A 12,693-nucleotide genomic window follows, 5' to 3' on the forward strand; every position below is an offset into this window, starting at 1 on the left:
CGGTTAGGGGCATAGGTTTAGGTTTGGGGTTATGGTTTGGTTTTAAGGTTTAGGTCTAGGGTTAGGGTTAGGGGTTAGGGTTCAGGGGGTATTAGAGTTAGGGTTAGGGTTAGGAGTTAGGGTTAGGGTTAGGAGTTAGGGTTAGCGTTTAGGGTTAGAGTTTAGGGTTAGGGTTACGGTTAGGGGCATAGGTTTAGGTTTGGGGTTATGGTTTGGTTTTAAGGTTAAGGTCTAGGGTTAGGGTTAGGGGTTAGGGTTCAGGGGGCCTTAGGGTTAGGGTTAGGGTTAGGAGTTAGGGTTAGGGTTAGGAGTTAGGGTTAGCGTTTAGGGTTAGAGTTTAGGGTTAGGGTTACGGTTAGGGGCATAGGGTTAGGTTTGGGGTTATGGTTTGGTTTTAAGTTTAAGGTCTAGGGTTAGGGTTAGGAGTAAGGGTTCAGGGGGGCTTAGGGTTAGGGTTGGGGTTGGGAGTTAGGGTTAGGGTTAGGAGTTAGGGTTAGCGTTTAGGATTAGAGTTTAGGCTTAGGGTTACGGTTAGGGGCATAGGTTTAGGTTTGGGGTTATGGTTTGGTTTTAAGGTTTAGGTGTAGGGTTAGGGTTAGGGGTTAGGGTTCAGGGGGCCTTAGGGTTAGGGTTAGGGTTAGGAGTTAGGGTTAGGGTTAGGAGTTAGGGTTAGCGTTTAGGGTTAGAGTTTAGGGTTAGGGTTACGGTTAGGGGCATAGGGTTAGGTTTGGGATTATGGTTTGGTTTTAAGGTTTAGGTGTAGGGTTAGGGTTAGGGGTTAGGGTTCAGGGGGCCTTAGGGTTAGGGTTAGGGTTAGGAGTTAGGGTTAGGGTTAGGAGTTAGGGTTAGCGTTTAGGGTTAGAGTTTAGGGTTAGGGTTACGGTTAGGGGCATAGGGTTAGGTTTGGGGTTATGGTTTGGTTTTAAGGTTTAGGTGTAGGGTTAGGGTTAGGGGTTAGGGTTCAGGGGGCCTTAGGGTTAGGGTTAGGGTTAGGAGTTAGGGTTAGCGTTTAGGGTTAGAGTTTAGAGTTAGGGTTACGGTTAGGGGCATAGGGTTAGGTTTGGGCTTATGGTTTGGTTTTAAGTTTAAGGTCTAGGGTTAGGGTTAGGGGTTAGGGTTCAGGGGGCCTTAGTGTTAGGGTTATGGTTAGGAGTTAGGGTTAGGGTTAGGAGTTAGGGTTAGCGTTTAGGGTTAGAGTTACGGTTAGGGGTATAGGGTTAGGTTTGGGGTTATGGTTTGGTTTTAAGTTTAAGGTCTAGGGTTAGAGTTAGGATTTAGGGTTCAGGGGGCCTTAGGGTTAGGGTTAGGAGTTAGGGTTAGGGTTAGGAGTTAGGGTTAGCGTTTAGGGTTAGAGTTTAGGGTTAGGGTTACGGTTAGGGGCATAGATTTAGGTTTGGAGTTATGGTTTGGTTTTAAGATTAAGGTCTAGGGTTAGGGTTAGGAGTAAGGGTTCAGGGGGGCTTAGGGTTAGGGTTAGGGTTGGGAGTTAGCGTTAGGGTTAGGAGTTAGGGTTAGCGTTTAGGGTTAGAGTATAGGGTTAGGGTTACGGTTAGGGGCATAGGGTTAGGTTTGGGGTTATGGTTTGATTTTAAGGTTTAGGTCTATGGTTAGGGGTTAGGTGTTAGGGTTCAGGGGGGCTTAGGGTTAGGGTTAGGGTTAGGAGTTACGGTTAGGGTTAGGACTTAGGGTTAGCGTTTAGGGTTAGAGTATAGGGTTAGGGTTACGGTTAGGGGCATAGGGTTAGGTTTGGGGTTATGGTTTGGTTTTAAGTTTAAGGTCTTGGGTTAGGTTTAGCGGTTAGGGTTCAGGGGGCCTTAGGGTTAGGGTTAGGGTTAGGAGTTAGGGTTAGGGTTAGGAGTTAGGGTTAGCGTTTAGGGTTAGAGTTTAGGCTTAGGGTTACGGTTAGGGGCATAGGGTTAGGTTTGGGGTTATGGTTTGGTTTTAAGGTTAAGGTCTAGGGTTAGGGTTAGGGGTTAGGGTTCAGGGGGCCTTAGGGTTAGGGTTAGGGTTAGGAGTTAGGGTTAGCGTTTAGGGTTAGAGTTTAGAGTTAGGGTTACGGTTAGGGGCATAGGGTTAGGTTTGGGGTTATGGTTTGGTTTTAAGTTTAAGGTCTAGGGTTAGGGTTAGGGGTTAGGGTTCAGGGGGCCTTAGAGTTAGGGTTATGGTTAGGAGTTAGGGTTAGGTTTAGGATTTAGGGTTAGCGTTTAGGATTAGAGTTTAGGTTTAGGCTTACGGTTAGAGGCATAGGTCAATGTTTGGGGTTATGTTTTGGTTTTAAGTTTTAGGTCTAGGGTTAGGGTTAGGGGTTAGGGTTCAGGGGGTATTAGAGTTAGGGTTAGGGTTAGGAGTTAGGTTTAGGGTTAGGAGTTAGGGTTAGAGTTTAGGGTTAGAGTTTAGGGTTAGGGTTACGGTTAGGGGCATAGGTTTAGTTTTGGGTTTATTGTTTGGTTTTAAGGTTAAGGTCTAGGTTTAGGGTTAGGAGTAAGGGTTCAGGGGGGCTTAGGGTTAGGGTTAGGGTTGGGAGTTAGGGTTAGGGTTAGGAGTTAGGGTTAGCGTTTAGGGTTAGAGTATAGGGTTAGGGTTACGGTTAGGGGCATAGGGTTAGGTTTGGGGTTATGGTTTGATTTTAAGGTTTAGGTCTATGGTTAGGGGTTAGGTGTTAGGGTTCAGGGGGGCTTAGGGTTAGGGTTAGGGTTAGGAGTTACGGTTAGGGTTAGGACTTAGGGTTAGCGTTTAGGGTTAGAGTTTAGGGTTAGGGTTACGGTTAGGGGCATAGGGTTAGGTTTGGGGTTATGGTTTGGTTTTAAGTTTAAGGTGTAGGGTTAGGGTTAGGGGTTAGGTTTCAGGGGGCCTTAGGGTTAGGGTTAGGGTTAGGAGTTAGGGTTAGGGTTAGGAGTTAGGGTTAGCGTTTAGGGTTAGAGTTTAGGCTTAGGGTTACGGTTAGGGGCATAGGGTTAGGTTTGGGCTTATGATTTGTTTTTAAGATTTAGGTGTAGGTTTAGGGTTAGGGGTTAGGGTTCAGGGGGCCTTAGGGTTAGGGTTAGGGTTAGGAGTTAGGGTTAGGGTTAGGATTTAGGCTTACCTTTTAGGGTTAGAGATTAGGGTTAGGGTTACGGTTAGGGGCATAGGGTTAGGTTTGGTGTTATGGTTTGTTTTTAAGGTTAAGGTCTAGGGTTAGGGTTAGGAGTTAGGGTTCAGGGGGCCTTAGGGTTAGGGTTAGGGTTAGGAGTTAGGGTTAGGGTTAGGATTTAGGCTTAGCGTTTAGGGTTAGAGTTTAGGGTTAGGGTTACGGTTAGGGGCATAGGGTTAGGTTTGGGGTTATGGTTTGGTTTTAAGGTTAAGTCCTATGGTTAGGGTTAGGGGTTAGGGTTCAGGGGGGCTTAGGGTTAGGGTTAGGAGTTAGGGTTAGGGTTAGGACTTAGGGTTAGCGTTTAGGGTTAGAGTTTAGGGTTAGGGTTACGGTTAGGGGCATAGGGTTAGGTTTGGGCTTATGGTTTGGTTTTAAGATTTAGGTGTAGGGTTAGGGTTAGGGGTTAGGGTTCAGGGGGCCTTAGGGTTAGGGTTAGGGTTAGGAGTTAGGGTTAGGTTTAGGATATAGGGTTAGCGTTTAGGATTAGAGTTTAGGTTTAGGCTTACGGTTAGAGGCATAGGTTTAGGTTTGGGGTTATGGTTCGGTTTTAAGGTTTAGGTCTAGGGTTAGGGTTAGGGGTTAGGGTTCAGGGGGTATTAGAGTTAGGGTTAGGGTTAGGAGTTAGGGTTAGGGTTAGGAGTTAGGGTTAGCGTTTAGGGTTAGAGTTTAGGGTTAGAGTTACGGTTAGGGGCATAGGGTTAGTTTTGGGTTTATGGTTTGGTTTTAAGGTTAAGGTCTAGGGTTAGGGTTAGGGGTTAGGGTTCAGGGGGCCTTAGGGTTAGGGTTAGGGTTAGGAGTTAGGGTTAGGGTTAGGAGTTAGGGTTAGCGTTTAGGGTTAGAGTTTAGGGTTAGGATTACGGTTAGGGGCATAGGGTTAGGTTTGGGATTATGGTTTCGTTTTAATATTTAGGTGTAGGGTTAGGGTTAGGGGTTAGGGTTCAGGGGGCCTTAGGGTTAGGGTTAGGGTTAGGAGTTAGGGTTAGGGTTAGGAGTTAGGGTTAGCGTTTAGGGTTAGAGTTTAGGGTTAGGTTTACGGTTAGGGGCATTGGTTTAGGTTTGGGGTTATGGTTTGGTTTTAAGGTTAAGGTCTAGGGTTAGGGTTAGGGGTTAGGGTTCAGGGGGCCTTAGGGTTAGGGTTAGGGTTAGGAGTTAGGGTTAGGGTTAGGAGTTAGGGTTAGCGTTTAGGGTTAGAGTTTAGGGTTAGGGTTACGGTTAGGGGCATAGGGTTAGGTTTGGGGTTATGGTTTGGTTTTAAGATTAAGGTCTAGTGTTAGGGTTAGGGGTTAGGGTTCAGGGGGCCTTAGGGTTAGGGTTAGGGTTATTAGTTCGGGTTAGGGTTAGGAGTTAGGGCTAGCGTTTAGGGTTAGAGTTTAGGGTTAGGGTTACGGTTAGGGGCATAGGGTTAGGTTTGGGGTTATGGTTTGATTTTAAGGTTTAGGTCTATGGTTAGGGTTATGTGTTAGGGTTCAGGGGGGCTTAGGGTTAGGGTTAGGGTTAGGAGTTAGGGTTAGGGTTAGGACTTAGGGTTAGCGTTTAGGGTTAGAGTATAGGGTTAGGGTTACGGTTAGGGGCATAGGGTTAGGTTTGGGATTATGGTTTCGTTTTAAGGTTTAGGTGTAGGGTTAGGGTTAGGGGTTAGGGTTCAGGGGGCCTTAGGGTTAGGGTTAGGATTAGGAGTTAGGGTTAGGGTTAGGATTTAGGCTTAGCGTTTAGGGTTAGAGTTTAGGGTTAGGGTTACGGTTAGGGGCATAGGGTTAGGTTTGGGGTTATGGTTTGGTTTTAAGGTTTAGGTGTAGGGTTAGGGTTAGGGGTTAGGGTTCAGGGGGCCTTAGGGTTAGGGTTAGGGTTAGGAGTTAGGGTTAGGGTTAGGATTTAGGGCTAGCGTTTAGGGTTAGAGTTTAGGGTTAGGGTTACGGTTAGGGGCATAGGGTAAGGTTTGGTGTCATGGTTTGCTTTTAAGGTTTAGGTCTATGGTTAGTGTTAGGATTTAGGGTTCAGGGGGCCTTAGGGTTAGGGTTAGGAGTTAGGGTTAGGGTTAGGAGTTAGGGTTAGGGTTAGGAGTTAGGGTTAGCGTTTATGGTTAGAGTTTAGGGTTAGGGTTACGGTTAGGGGCATAGGTTTAGGTTTGGAGTTATGGTTTGGTTTTAAGATTAAGGTCTAGGGTTAGGGTTAGGAGTTAGGGTTCAGGGGGTCTTAGGTTTAGGGTTAGGGTTAGGAGTTAGAGTTAGGTTTAGGAGTTAGGGTTAGCGTTTAGGGTTAGAGTTTAGGCTTAGGTTTACGGTTAGGGGCATAGGTTTAGGTTTGGGGTTATGGTTTGGTTTTAAGGTTTAGGTCTAGGGTTAGGGTTAGGGGTTAGGGTTCAGGGGGGCTTAGGGTTAGGGTTAGGAGTTAGGGTTAGGGTTAGGAGTTAGGGTTAGCGTTTAGGGTTAGAGTTTAGGGTTAGGGTTACGGTTAGGGGCATAGGGTTAGGTTTGGGGTTATGGTTTGGTTTTAAGTTTAAGGTCTTGGGTTAGGTTTAGCGGTTAGGGTTCAGGGGGCCTTAGGGTTAGGGTTAGGGTTAGGAGTTAGGGTTAGGGTTAGGAGTTAGGGTTAGCGTTTAGGGTTAGAGTTTAGGGTTAGGATTACGGTTAGGGCATAGGGTTAGGTTTGGGCTTATGATTTGTTTTTAAGGTTTAGGTGTAGGGTTAGGGTTAGGGGTTAGGTTTCAGGGGGCCTTAGGGTTAGGGTTAGGGTTAGGAGTTAGGGTTAGGGTTAGGAGTTAGGGTTAGCGTTTAGGGTTAGAGTTTAGGGTTAGGGTTACGGTTAGGGGCATAGGGTTAGGTTTGGGGTTATGGTTTGGTTTTAAGGTTTAGGTGTAGGGTTAGGGTTAGGGTTTAGGGTTCAGGGGGCCTTAGGGTTAGGGTTAGGGTTAGGAGTTAGGGTTAGGGTTAGGATTTAGGCTTAGCGTTTAGGGTTAGAGTTTAGGGTTAGGGTTACGGTTAGGGGCATAGGGTTAGGTTTGGGCTTATGGTTTGGTTTTAAGGTTTAGGTCTAGGTTTAGGGTTAGGGGTTAGGGTTCAGGGGGCCTTAGGGTTAGGGTTAGGGTTAGGAGTTAGGGTTAGGGTTAGGAGTTAGGGTTAGCGTTTAGGGTTAGAGTTTAGAGTTAGGGTTACGGTTAGGGGCATAGGGTTAGGTTTGGGGTTATGGTTTGGTTTTAAGGTTAAGGTCTAGGGTTAGGGTTAGGGGTTAGTGTTCAGGGGGCCTTAGGGTTAGGGTTAGGGTTAGGAGTTAGGGTTAGGTTTAGGATTTAGGGTTAGCGTTTAGGATTAGAGTTTAGGCTTAGGCTTACGGTTAGAGGCATAGGTTAAGGTTTGGGGTTATGTTTTGGTTTTAAGGTTTAGGTCAAGGTTTAGGGTTAGGGGTTAGGGTTCAGGGGGCCTTAGTGTTAGGGTTAGGGTTAGGAGTTAGGGTTAGGATTAGGAGTTAGGGTTAGCGTTTAGGGTTAGAGTATAGGGTTAGAGTTACGGTTAGGGGCATAGGGTTAGGTTTGGGGTTATGGTTTGGTTTTAAGGTTAAGGTCTAGGGTTAGGGTTAGGGGTTAGGGTTCAGGGGGCCTTAGGGTTAGGGTTAGGGTTATTAGTTCGGGTTAGGGTTAGGAGTTAGGGTTAGCGTTTAGGGTTAGAGTTTAGGGTTAGGGTTACGGTTAGGGGCATAGGGTTAGGTTTGGGGTTATGGTTTGATTTTAAGGTTTAGGTCTATGGTTAGGGGTTAGGGGTTAGGGTTCAGGGGGGCTTAGGGTTAGGGTTAGGGTTAGGAGTTAGGGTTAGGGTTAGGAGTTAGGGTTAGCGTTTAGGTTTAGAGTTTAGAGTTAGGGTTACGGTTAGGGGCATAGGGTTAGGTTTGGGGTTATGGTTTGGTTTTAAGTTTAAGGTCTTGGGTTAGTTTTAGCGGTTAGGTTTCAGGGGGCCTTAGGGTTAGGGTTAGGGTTAGGAGTTAGGGTTAGGGTTAGGAGTTAGGGTTAGCGTTTAGGGTTAGAGTTTAGGCTTAGGGTTACGGTTAGGGGCATAGGGTTAGGTTTGGGCTTATGATTTGTTTTTAAGATTTAGGTGTAGGTTTAGGGTTAGGGGTTAGGGTTCAGGGGGCCTTAGGGTTAGGGTTAGGGTTAGGAGTTAGGGTTAGGGTTAGGATTTAGGCTTACCTTTTAGGGTTAGAGATTAGGGTTAGGGTTACGGTTAGGGGCATAGGGTTAGGTTTGGTGTTATGGTTTGTTTTTAAGGTTAAGGTCTAGGGTTAGGGTTAGGAGTTAGGGTTCAGGGGGCCTTAGGGTTAGGGTTAGGGTTAGGAGTTAGGGTTAGGGTTAGGATTTAGGCTTAGCGTTTAGGGTTAGAGTTTAGGGTTAGGGTTACGGTTAGGGGCATAGGGTTAGGTTTGGGGTTATGGTTTGGTTTTAAGGTTAAGTCCTATGGTTAGGGTTAGGGGTTAGGGTTCAGGGGGGCTTAGGGTTAGGGTTAGGAGTTAGGGTTAGGGTTAGGACTTAGGGTTAGCGTTTAGGGTTAGAGTTTAGGGTTAGGGTTACGGTTAGGGGCATAGGGTTAGGTTTGGGCTTATGGTTTGGTTTTAAGATTTAGGTGTAGGGTTAGGGTTAGGGGTTAGGGTTCAGGGGGCCTTAGGGTTAGGGTTAGGGTTAGGAGTTAGGGTTAGGTTTAGGATATAGGGTTAGCGTTTAGGATTAGAGTTTAGGTTTAGGCTTACGGTTAGAGGCATAGGTTTAGGTTTGGGGTTATGGTTCGGTTTTAAGGTTTAGGTCTAGGGTTAGGGTTAGGGGTTAGGGTTCAGGGGGTATTAGAGTTAGGGTTAGGGTTAGGAGTTAGGGTTAGGGTTAGGAGTTAGGGTTAGCGTTTAGGGTTAGAGTTTAGGGTTAGAGTTACGGTTAGGGGCATAGGGTTAGTTTTGGGTTTATGGTTTGGTTTTAAGGTTAAGGTCTAGGGTTAGGGTTAGGGGTTAGGGTTCAGGGGGCCTTAGGGTTAGGGTTAGGGTTAGGAGTTAGGGTTAGGGTTAGGAGTTAGGGTTAGCGTTTAGGGTTAGAGTTTAGGGTTAGGTTTACGGTTAGGGGCATTGGTTTAGGTTTGGGGTTATGGTTTGGTTTTAAGGTTAAGGTCTAGGGTTAGGGTTAGGGGTTAGGGTTCAGGGGGCCTTAGGGTTAGGGTTAGGGTTAGGAGTTAGGGTTAGGGTTAGGAGTTAGGGTTAGCGTTTAGGGTTAGAGTTTAGGGTTAGGGTTACGGTTAGGGGCATAGGGTTAGGTTTGGGGTTATGGTTTGGTTTTAAGATTAAGGTCTAGTGTTAGGGTTAGGGGTTAGGGTTCAGGGGGCCTTAGGGTTAGGGTTAGGGTTATTAGTTCGGGTTAGGGTTAGGAGTTAGGGCTAGCGTTTAGGGTTAGAGTTTAAGGTTAGGGTTACGGTTAGGGGCATAGGGTTAGGTTTGGGGTTATGGTTTGATTTTAAGGTTTAGGTCTATGGTTAGGGTTATGTGTTAGGGTTCAGGGGGGCTTAGGGTTAGGGTTAGGGTTAGGAGTTAGGGTTAGGGTTAGGACTTAGGGTTAGCGTTTAGGGTTAGAGTATAGGGTTAGGGTTACGGTTAGGGGCATAGGGTTAGGTTTGGGATTATGGTTTCGTTTTAAGGTTTAGGTGTAGGGTTAGGGTTAGGGGTTAGGGTTCAGGGGGCCTTAGGGTTAGGGTTAGGATTAGGAGTTAGGGTTAGGGTTAGGATTTAGGCTTAGCGTTTAGGGTTAGAGTTTAGGGTTAGGGTTACGGTTAGGGGCATAGGGTTAGGTTTGGGGTTATGGTTTGGTTTTAAGGTTTAGGTGTAGGGTTAGGGTTAGGGGTTAGGGTTCAGGGGGCCTTAGGGTTAGGGTTAGGGTTAGGAGTTAGGGTTAGGGTTAGGATTTAGGGCTAGCGTTTAGGGTTAGAGTTTAGGGTTAGGGTTACGGTTAGGGGCATAGGGTAAGGTTTGGTGTCATGGTTTGCTTTTAAGGTTTAGGTCTATGGTTAGTGTTAGGATTTAGGGTTCAGGGGGCCTTAGGGTTAGGGTTAGGAGTTAGGGTTAGGGTTAGGAGTTAGGGTTAGGGTTAGGAGTTAGGGTTAGCGTTTATGGTTAGAGTTTAGGGTTAGGGTTACGGTTAGGGGCATAGGTTTAGGTTTGGAGTTATGGTTTGGTTTTAAGATTAAGGTCTAGGGTTAGGGTTAGGAGTTAGGGTTCAGGGGGTCTTAGGTTTAGGGTTAGGGTTAGGAGTTAGAGTTAGGTTTAGGAGTTAGGGTTAGCGTTTAGGGTTAGAGTTTAGGCTTAGGTTTACGGTTAGGGGCATAGGTTTAGGTTTGGGGTTATGGTTTGGTTTTAAGGTTTAGGTCTAGGGTTAGGGTTAGGGGTTAGGGTTCAGGGGGGCTTAGGGTTAGGGTTAGGAGTTAGGGTTAGGGTTAGGAGTTAGGGTTAGCGTTTAGGGTTAGAGTTTAGGGTTAGGGTTACGGTTAGGGGCATAGGGTTAGGTTTGGGGTTATGGTTTGGTTTTAAGTTTAAGGTCTTGGGTTAGGTTTAGCGGTTAGGGTTCAGGGGGCCTTAGGGTTAGGGTTAGGGTTAGGAGTTAGGGTTAGGGTTAGGAGTTAGGGTTAGCGTTTAGGGTTAGAGTTTAGGGTTAGGATTACGGTTAGGGCATAGGGTTAGGTTTGGGCTTATGATTTGTTTTTAAGGTTTAGGTGTAGGGTTAGGGTTAGGGGTTAGGTTTCAGGGGGCCTTAGGGTTAGGGTTAGGGTTAGGAGTTAGGGTTAGGGTTAGGAGTTAGGGTTAGCGTTTAGGGTTAGAGTTTAGGCTTAGGGTTACGGTTAGGGGCATAGGGTTAGGTTTGGGGTTATGGTTTGGTTTTAAGGTTTAGGTGTAGGGTTAGGGTTAGGGTTTAGGGTTCAGGGGGCCTTAGGGTTAGGGTTAGGGTTAGGAGTTAGGGTTAGGGTTAGGATTTAGGCTTAGCGTTTAGGGTTAGAGTTTAGGGTTAGGGTTACGGTTAGGGGCATAGGGTTAGGTTTGGGCTTATGGTTTGGTTTTAAGGTTTAGGTCTAGGTTTAGGGTTAGGGGTTAGGGTTCAGGGGGCCTTAGGGTTAGGGTTAGGGTTAGGAGTTAGGGTTAGGGTTAGGAGTTAGGGTTAGCGTTTAGGGTTAGAGTTTAGAGTTAGGGTTACGGTTAGGGGCATAGGGTTAGGTTTGGGGTTATGGTTTGGTTTTAAGGTTAAGGTCTAGGGTTAGGGTTAGGGGTTAGTGTTCAGGGGGCCTTAGGGTTAGGGTTAGGGTTAGGAGTTAGGGTTAGGTTTAGGATTTAGGGTTAGCGTTTAGGATTAGAGTTTAGGCTTAGGCTTACGGTTAGAGGCATAGGTTAAGGTTTGGGGTTATGTTTTGGTTTTAAGGTTTAGGTCAAGGTTTAGGGTTAGGGGTTAGGGTTCAGGGGGCCTTAGTGTTAGGGTTAGGGTTAGGAGTTAGGGTTAGGATTAGGAGTTAGGGTTAGCGTTTAGGGTTAGAGTTTAGGGTTAGAGTTACGGTTAGGGGCATAGGGTTAGGTTTGGGGTTATGGTTTGGTTTTAAGGTTAAGGTCTAAGGTTAGGGTTAGGGGTTAGGGTTCAGGGGGCCTTAGGGTTAGGGTTAGGGTTATTAGTTCGGGTTAGGGTTAGGAGTTAGGGTTAGCGTTTAGGGTTAGAGTTTAGGGTTAGGGTTACGGTTAGGGGCATAGGGTTAGGTTTGGGGTTATGGTTTGATTTTAAGGTTTAGGTCTATGGTTAGGGGTTAGGGGTTAGGGTTCAGGGGGGCTTAGGGTTAGGGTTAGGGTTAGGAGTTAGGGTTAGGGTTAGGAGTTAGGGTTAGCGTTTAGGTTTAGAGTTTAGAGTTAGGGTTACGGTTAGGGGCATAGGGTTAGGTTTGGGGTTATGGTTTGGTTTTAAGTTTAAGGTCTTGGGTTAGTTTTAGCGGTTAGGGTTCAGGGGGCCTTAGGGTTAGGGTTAGGGTTAGGAGTTAGGGTTAGGGTTAGGAGTTAGGGTTAGCGTTTAGGGTTAGAGTTTAGGGTTAGGGTTACGGTTAGGGGCATAGGGTTACGTTTGGGCTTATGATTTGTTTTTAAGGTTTAGGTGTAGGGTTAGGGTTAGGGGTTAGGGTTCAGGGGGCCTTAGGGTTAGGGTTAGGGTTAGGAGTTAGGGTTAGGGTTAGGAGTGTAGGGTTAGCGTTTAGGGTTAGAGTTTAGGGTTAGGGTTACGGTTAGGGGCATAGGGTTAGGTTTGGGATTATGGTTTGGTTTTAAGGTTTAGGTGTAGGGTTAGGGTTAGGGGTTAGGGTTCAGGGGGCCTTAGGGTTAGGGTTAGGGTTAGGAGTTACGGTTAGGGTTAGGACTTAGGCTTAGCGTTTAGGGTTAGAGTTTAGGGTTAGGGTTACGGTTAGGGGCATAGGGTTAGGTTTGGGGTTATGGTTTGGTTTTAAGGTTAAGTCCTATGGTTAGGGTTAGGGGTTAGGGTTCAGGGGGGCTTAGGGTTAGGGTTAGGAGTTAGGGTTAGGGTTAGGAGTTAGGGTTAGCGTTTAGGGTTAGAGTTTAGGGTTAGGGTTACGGTTAGGGGCATAGGGTTAGGTTTGGGGTTATGGTTTGGTTTTAAGTTTAAGGTCTTGGGTTAGGTTTAGCGGTTAGGGTTCAGGGGGGCTTAGGGTTAGGGTTAGGGTTAGGAGTTAGGGTTAGGGTTAGGAGTTAGGGTTAGTGTTTAGGGTTAGAGTAAAGGGTTAGGATTACGGTTAGGGTTATAGGGTTAGGTTTGGGCTTATGATTTGTTTTTAAGGTTTAGGTGTAGGGTTAGGGTTAGGGGTTAGGGTTCAGGGGGCCTTAGGGTTAGGGTTAGGGTTAGGAGTTAGGGTTAGGGTTAGGAGTTAGGCTTAGCGTTTAGGGTTAGAGTTTAGGGTTAGGGTTACGGTTAGGGGCATAGGGTTAGGTTTGGGGTTATGGTTTGGTTTTAAGGTTTAGGTGTAGGGTTAGGGTTAGGGTTTAGGGTTCAGGGGGCCTTAGGGTTAGGGTTAGGGTTAGGAGTTAGGGTTAGGGTTAGGATTTAGGCTTAGCGTTTATGGTTAGAGTTTGGGGTTAGGGTTACGGTTAGGGGCATAGGGTTAGGTTTGGGGTTATGGTTTGGTTTTAAGGTTAAGTCCTATGGTTAGGGTTAGGGGTTAGGGTTCAGGGGGGCTTAGGGTTAGGGTTAGGAGTTAGGGTTAGGGTTAGGAGTTAGGGTTAGCGTTTAGGGTTAGAGTATAGGGTTAGGGTTACGGTTAGGGGCATAGGGTTAGGTTTGGGGTTATGGTTTGGTTTTAAGGTTTAGGTGTAGGGTTAGGGTTAGGGGTTAGGGTTCAGGGGGTCTTAGGGTTAGGGTTAGGGTTAGGAGTTAGGGTTAGGGTTAGGATTTAGGCTTAGCGTTTAGGGTTAGAGTTTAGGGTTAGGGTTACGGTTAGGGGCATAGGGTTAGGTTTGGGATTATGGTTTGTTTTTAAGGTTTAGGTGTAGGGTTAGGGTTAGGGGTTAGGTTTCAG

This window comes from Strix uralensis, chromosome 14, assembly GCF_047716275.1.
Source record: "Strix uralensis isolate ZFMK-TIS-50842 chromosome 14, bStrUra1, whole genome shotgun sequence".
NCBI lineage: Eukaryota > Metazoa > Chordata > Aves > Strigiformes > Strigidae > Strix > Strix uralensis.